This window comes from Echeneis naucrates, chromosome 17, assembly GCF_900963305.1.
Source record: "Echeneis naucrates chromosome 17, fEcheNa1.1, whole genome shotgun sequence".
Lineage (NCBI taxonomy): Eukaryota > Metazoa > Chordata > Actinopteri > Carangiformes > Echeneidae > Echeneis > Echeneis naucrates.
The window spans coordinates 10,753,716-10,760,462 of record NC_042527.1 but is presented as its reverse complement, the minus strand read 5'-3'; positions in this window follow the sequence as shown (position 1 = coordinate 10,760,462).

The window sequence follows — 6,747 nt, the reverse complement described above, 5'->3', positions numbered from 1 at the left end:
TTCATAGAAGACAATGGAAATTTGAAACTATTTGCACCTAATGGTACAAAACTCAGCTTTTCTCACCGACTATCTACTTCAGCTCAACAAGAAACATATCACATCTTTAGCAAACTTAAACTAAAATACTTTTAACGTACCACGATGCTCAATTTGTTACAAAGCTTATACAGTGTATATCACCTCTGAATACTAAATAAACTGAACTTTAAACATTCACACATTCAACTGTTTGTGTCCACATTCAGCATATGTGCTTTGGGATATAAACACAAAGCATATAAGCACAAACAGTTTGGTAAAACAGCATAAAACCCACATACGTAAGTAATTCTCACAAGCATGACAGAGCTTCAGGCACTGACCACTTTAGCAGTAAATAAAAATAAACAGCAAATAATGCTTTGGTAAGCTTCATCTGTGCAAACAGCAACAACACAACAGCTTTATCAGCATGAAAAAATAACAACAATAACGTACAACATCAGTGGCAGTCCAAACGTAACAAAAACACATTCAGCAACAACACGCACAGATTGGAAACCAGCAGCAGAGAGAAGCGTTAATGTGGGCTGACTTACGGTGCAGGAGGTTCAGGTCGACTCTCCAGTCCTGCAGTCCTGCTGCTTCGGTCAGGGTCACTGCGGAGGGCGTTCATTAGTTCCTCTCTAACTTGGTCTCACAGCCAGAATGTGGTGGGTTCGATTCCCCGGCCCTGAGGCCTTTCTGCGTGGATCCCGGATTCCTCGTACGTCTACACACCTGTCTCCGTGTTGGCTATCTGTCCCGGCTGACCCCGCCCTCACCCGGAAACTGTTCACTTCGGTCATCGCCATTGGGCACTTTTGATTGCTGGAGGCTTCCCATTGGTCAGTTAAGCGGCGACGTTAATTGGTCGAGTCAGGATTTCCTTCCACAACAAGGTGAAACTACTTCTCCACCCAGCCTGTGCCCGCGTCACGTGATCAGCAGGTATATCATGTAACCGTAAGTGGGATCTCAGCCGAGCCCCCGGTGGACGTTTAATCAGAGTCTGTGTACGTTGTTTCAGACGGGCACACGTTTCACAACACACACTGATGATGGGTTCACATGTCCTGAGTGAGCTTCTCAGGTCAGCTCCTTTATTACTGTGGGCCAAAAGACCTAAAGTTGGTAAATCAAATCTTTTATGGGACTCAATACTTTCCCTGCAATTATATGATTTTTTTTTTTTTTTACCTCCGAACCAATACTTTGTGTGGCGCAGGCTGTGCGAATGCTTTAGTGGTGTTGCTCTTGGGCAAGAGGGCAGCTGTCATGGGGTGTTTCCGTCATGAGGTCGGGGACTTCTGTCCCGAATGCAACTCCAAATGATGTGCACAGGGTCATTGATGAAGAACACAAAAAAATCAAAGGTGCGTAGCTTCAGTTCAAGCTGTGTGAAATTGCTGCGTCACACTAACTTTTATTCTTGACTGTAACCTTTGCTTGTGATCTGACAATTGTTGTTTCCATTGTCGGACAGCGATGGCCAAATAACAAATATACAGCACACTGTGCACAGGGCATAGAAGCATGACCACTAATGAATCAGTCAGTTGAAAAGAAATTTAATGTGGGAAAAAAAGTTAATCATCAAAATGTTGCTGAAACAAAAGCAAGAACAATATTCTGCACCACAGCATCCGCAGCATATGCTAGAACAGCATAAGCAGCAAAAAGCACAAGAAGATGACTGCATGATTTCTGAATTCAGTCTCCACAGCTTCAGTTGGTCATAAGAATTTTTAAGCTTTGCTTCTATCAAAAGTGCACATTTCTCAAAAGACCTGAGAATGTATTGTAGAGTTTGTCGGTTGTATGTATTAATCTCTTGCTTGGTAATAACCCTCAACTGTGATGTCACTCTCGTCTTTTATTTGTTGCAGGAAGCACTCAGAAAGAGTTTGACGCGTATCCACCAGCAGGTGGCGGTGTCTGCACAGTTTCAGAGCAAAGGGCAGCCACCGGGCACACTAAGAGCAGAGAAGAACAGTCAGTGGCACTCTAATTCGGTGGTGTAGTTAACAGTGCGTTCAAATGAATGTGGTTGTAGAGTTTTAATCAGCCACATCATTTACAGCATGACGACACATCAATAATGAATATATGGCAGACATTATATAACTCCCTTCTGTCTCCAGCGGATGTGGTTTCTCACAATTTGCATGCCAACGAAGTGGATCCATCAAACGCACCTAAAAAAGTCTAACAGTGGAAGCATTGGTGTGTTTACAGCTGTAGTTTAAAAAGAAAAGTAAAAAGCAACGTCAAGTCTTGGCTTTAGACAAAAAATAGGAGGGGGGGGGGTTTAATCAGGACTGTCTGGTGAGTGTTTCTAGGGCAGGCTGCTCCAAACGGCATGAATGGGGAGTTGTTAGGTGGGATCTCTGACCCCAGCACTTCAAGGGAGGAGGATGAGACAAAAATTTAATTATGAGGGAAGAAGAGGAAACAGGTCCACATGGCCTGAGGGACCAGCATAACCTCCAGGAGCGGATAGTTCAAATTAGAGCGGCGTTGTCAGCCCACACCCAGATCTGACCCTGGAGACTCCAAAACTTTATTCTCCCCCCAAAAAAAGGTGTTTTTCAACGTTTTTTTCTTTTCTCTCTCTTCTCCCTGATCCGAGACGTGGATCAAACTGAACTACCTGTTCAGCTGCCAGTCTGCTAATCTGAAACGTCCTCCCCGGTTTCTAACTTCAGCGATGTGTGGCGCAAATCAGAAGCGTGTGTTCTCTGAAAAAAAAAAAAAAAAGCGCTGCGCAATTCGACTTAATTCTGCGGAGTGAGTCTCGGGTTCACGTTTCGCCACAGCCCTGTAAACGCTGATCATACCGGGGTCAGTCAGAGGTTGGAGCTGTGCATCCATTCTCCGAAGATCAGTTACAAAGTAATGGCAAAGGAATGTCGCTATTGCAAAGCAGCTTTGGATCTAATTAGAGCCAATTGGAGAGGCGGACTGAGTCATTTGATCTGATTCAGAAACATTGTTTGTGTGCATTGTACACTTTCGCCTGTTGCTACCGTTGAAAGTGCTGGTCGATGCTGCAAATGTGAATTGATATTATTATATGTCTAACTGGACTTAGACAGTTTCCTATATCCACAACAGGTTATTCAAAGTCTATTATGAAATTTCATTTTAAATTCTGCAGAAAAATCACAATCAATTTTTTTTCAGTGTTATTATTATTGTTTTTAGAATTGGAAACTCACTCTGGTCAACAGTTTCTCTCTCTCTCTCTCTCACACACACACACACACACACACACACAGTGTCCATATTGTCCACACCATCAGTCTGTTGAGGTATCCCTGGCTCCCTGTGGTGTGTGCATGTCGAAGGCCCTGGTGTTATTGATCCTGATTGGGCCTCACAGGAGGAGATTCCGGCCTGCCATTGACCCACAGTCCTCAGCGTTTCCACCCTTCCTTCAGATCATCAGCGGCAGCTGTCTCCTCCTGCCGGCCGACCGGGCCTGCTCGCGTGAGATTTCTGATTGTCAGATGGAAAAGTGGGGGAGGGGGGGGGTAAAAATGAACTTACTACAGGTTTTTCGAAATCACTAACAGGTCTTGCCTGAGTAGGCTGCACTGACGTTTTTCTGGCTTGGTGACTGTCAAAACATCCCCCCATGCGTTCATACCCCTCCCTCCTTTCTCCCCCAAAGAAAGCCTGTGGCTCACAGGCAGCTCTCCTCTTCAAAGTCAAACTTCTCCACCATGCAGCCTGTGTTGAATTTTTCTGTTGATGACTGCCTAGTACTCATAAACATCTCGTAGGGGTCCTTTTTCTCCTCGTCGCTGTCAATGAAGCATTTAAAAAGTGTCATGGCGAGGAAGGAGTAGAAGCACATGACAAACAGGATGTAAAAGTAAGCATTGTCGTAAGTCTCCCTGGAGCTGGAGATGGTGGATGCTGGGCTTGAAGGTGAGAGGGGGTTTCCTGTGCTGCTGGAAACAGTCGTGTTCATTCGGAGCCGGTCGATGTCGACAGCAGTGTCCTCCAGAATCTGCTGGCATCTGGAGAGTAGAGAGAGCAGGAGGGTCCGATTCATGCACTCATGCGTCATATCGAAATGTATAGAAGAGAGATAGAGCAAAAAATTGGGAGAGTCAAAGTAATACCAAGCAAAAATAGATAATGAAACCAGAGCAACTGACAAGACTGCTCATGGAAAGTGTGAGAGGCAGGCATTCACTGCTTTAGGAAAGGCACGCTGTGAGTCATCCACCCACTCTTCAAAAGACTTGATAAGGTGGTATTTCAGAGATAAATCCAGCTCCCTTTCAGCCCTATTGGATGCAGCCAAAATATCATGAAAGCACAATTATCAATTCCTTTGGAGAATTATTTCGCAAACATGTTTATTATTTCGATCCAAAATGAATCAGAATCAGTCACATTCTCTGAGATTACAATTCTTTCAGGATACTCTGCCTCAAAGTATTCCCAAACATCCCTTTTAACTCTTTTCATTCTCTGTGAAACCTTTTTCACTCTGTCTTCTTTGTGCTCTCTTCCTTCACTTTCAATTTGCCGGCTGGGAAGAGGCAGAGAAGCTGGGGTTGTTGTCAGCTCTGGTCAAGTAGTCTACTCATTTCAAAGAGTGTTGGGGTCAGAGGTTAAGTTGTCTCCAGTGTGTTGCTGCTTGACTGACACTCTGCTCCAAAGCAACCTCTTTGGTTATTTCACTCATTGTGTCTTACAAGTTGAGCATGTGTAAAAAAAAAAAAAAAATGTTTGTTGAAAGCAAAGGAAATAGTGAAACACGATCTTGCCTTGATTTCATCATGTTGAACACATAAACTGAGCATTGACAAGGAAAACAAACGTGCAAACACAGAGATGTGTAAATATCGAACAGCAAAAACAATACAATGTGTTTGTGTTCATGTACTCACTTTAGACTTGATAGCATGAATGACACGGACAGCTGCATACCTGATCCCTAAACCTCCAAGAGAGAGGAAAAATGAGTTGAAGTGATAAAAATGCACTGGCAAGAACTGTAACCTTTTGAGGAGTCTGCCAACTGGGTGAACAGCATTTTCATTTCTGTTTGTCTGTGAGGGCCAAAGCCCCTCTGAACCCTTCACAGCGAGTGACTGATGTCCCAGTGTGTCTGCGGGCCACTGTGCTTATATGATTTACAGCAGCTCTGCTTTAGCCATCAAGGGGTGTGAAGGAGCCCCCGGGGAGCAGGAATTTGTCCAAAAGGAGTGTTTATGAAAGGGGATATATTTATGATTTAATGCTCCACTAGTGTGCATGAGGTACACAGCTGAAAGACCGAGATTGTCACAGTGTTAATGTCTGAAATAGAAAAAAGAAAGTCCAGAGTTGCAACAACTCTGTTCCGACTATTCTTCGAGAATCTTGCCAGAAATAAAAAGACCTTGCAAGTGTCATTTCTTTTCATTTTAGTCTAATTCAATTTCAGTCTATTCAGTCTTATTCGCTATTTTAAATTGTCCATTTGTCCTCACAATGAAACAAATTCTGAAGGATGAAAGGTTGAAGGCTTTGTTATTTTATTATTTTATTACTTTAAATGCTTCTAAGTTGATATTAAACCTCCCATGTGTAGATGTTTAAATGTGTAAGCATAACTTCAGTTACTGAAAGCTGGTATCCCATAAATGACAATCATTCCATGTCACAACTTTGTGCATTTTTTCATAGTTTATTATAAATAGTAAATAGTGCTGTACTGTACACAAAACTTGTTACAACAAAATTATTTTATGCTGATGTAAATGAAAATACAAAAGAATAAAACATGAATAATGAACATTGGGTAAGCACTTAAGAGCACTTATACAAGATGTAAAAATAAGGTAAAAAGTTGAACAACACTAAATAAATAAGAAATGGAACTAAAGTTTGCAAGTTCCAGATGAAAACTAACTGAACACATGCAAAAAAAAATAAAAATAAAAATAAAAAATAAAAAATAAACTGTCCAACCAAAAGATGTATTCACTGGCAGGGATTTTTTTTTTTTTTTTTTTTTTTGGCTTAATGATATCACGACTATATTTCACCACTCCCCTGATTGATTAATGCACCCAACCCAGAATTAATAAAACTGAAAACTGAAAAGAGAGCACATGTTTCTGAGTGTAAAATCAGGGACATTGGATCCGCGTTCTTTACATCGCATGAGGTATGAATGTATTGCACTTCCTTTGGGTTGCAGTGGTTTCGCAGTGACTCCGTGCAGCCTTGATTCATGCCGTTCCCGGCATAATCACGTTTTTATCTCCAACGTCTTTGATAAGAATCGCATCAATGTACAGTTAACATCATTAGTCTAGGACATTGAGATGAAGAGATCCTCAGGAGAACGTTGCAGCTGAGCACAACACGTTATCACTATCCGGCCTTTTGATAATATCAGTCATGAGAATCCACCCCTCCCCTGTCAAGTTGGCCCCAGAAGCACAGGGGGGTTAAAAACATCCTCCTCGACTTGCATCTCTGCCACTTATTATAATAATCAAATACAGAGTCTTGAATGTATTTACTCCCCTCTCATTTTCTCTTTATGGACAACAAACCGTCCTTAGTCCTTGGAACATGGCGTGACACACAAGCAAAGGGAGTGCCAGGTAACAGGAGAGGCTACTCCTTTGGTCCTAATTATTCCAGCCGACCCCCTCCATCGCCATCACTACACCTCCATCTCAACCATTTCCTTTCCTTGTTGAAGGACAA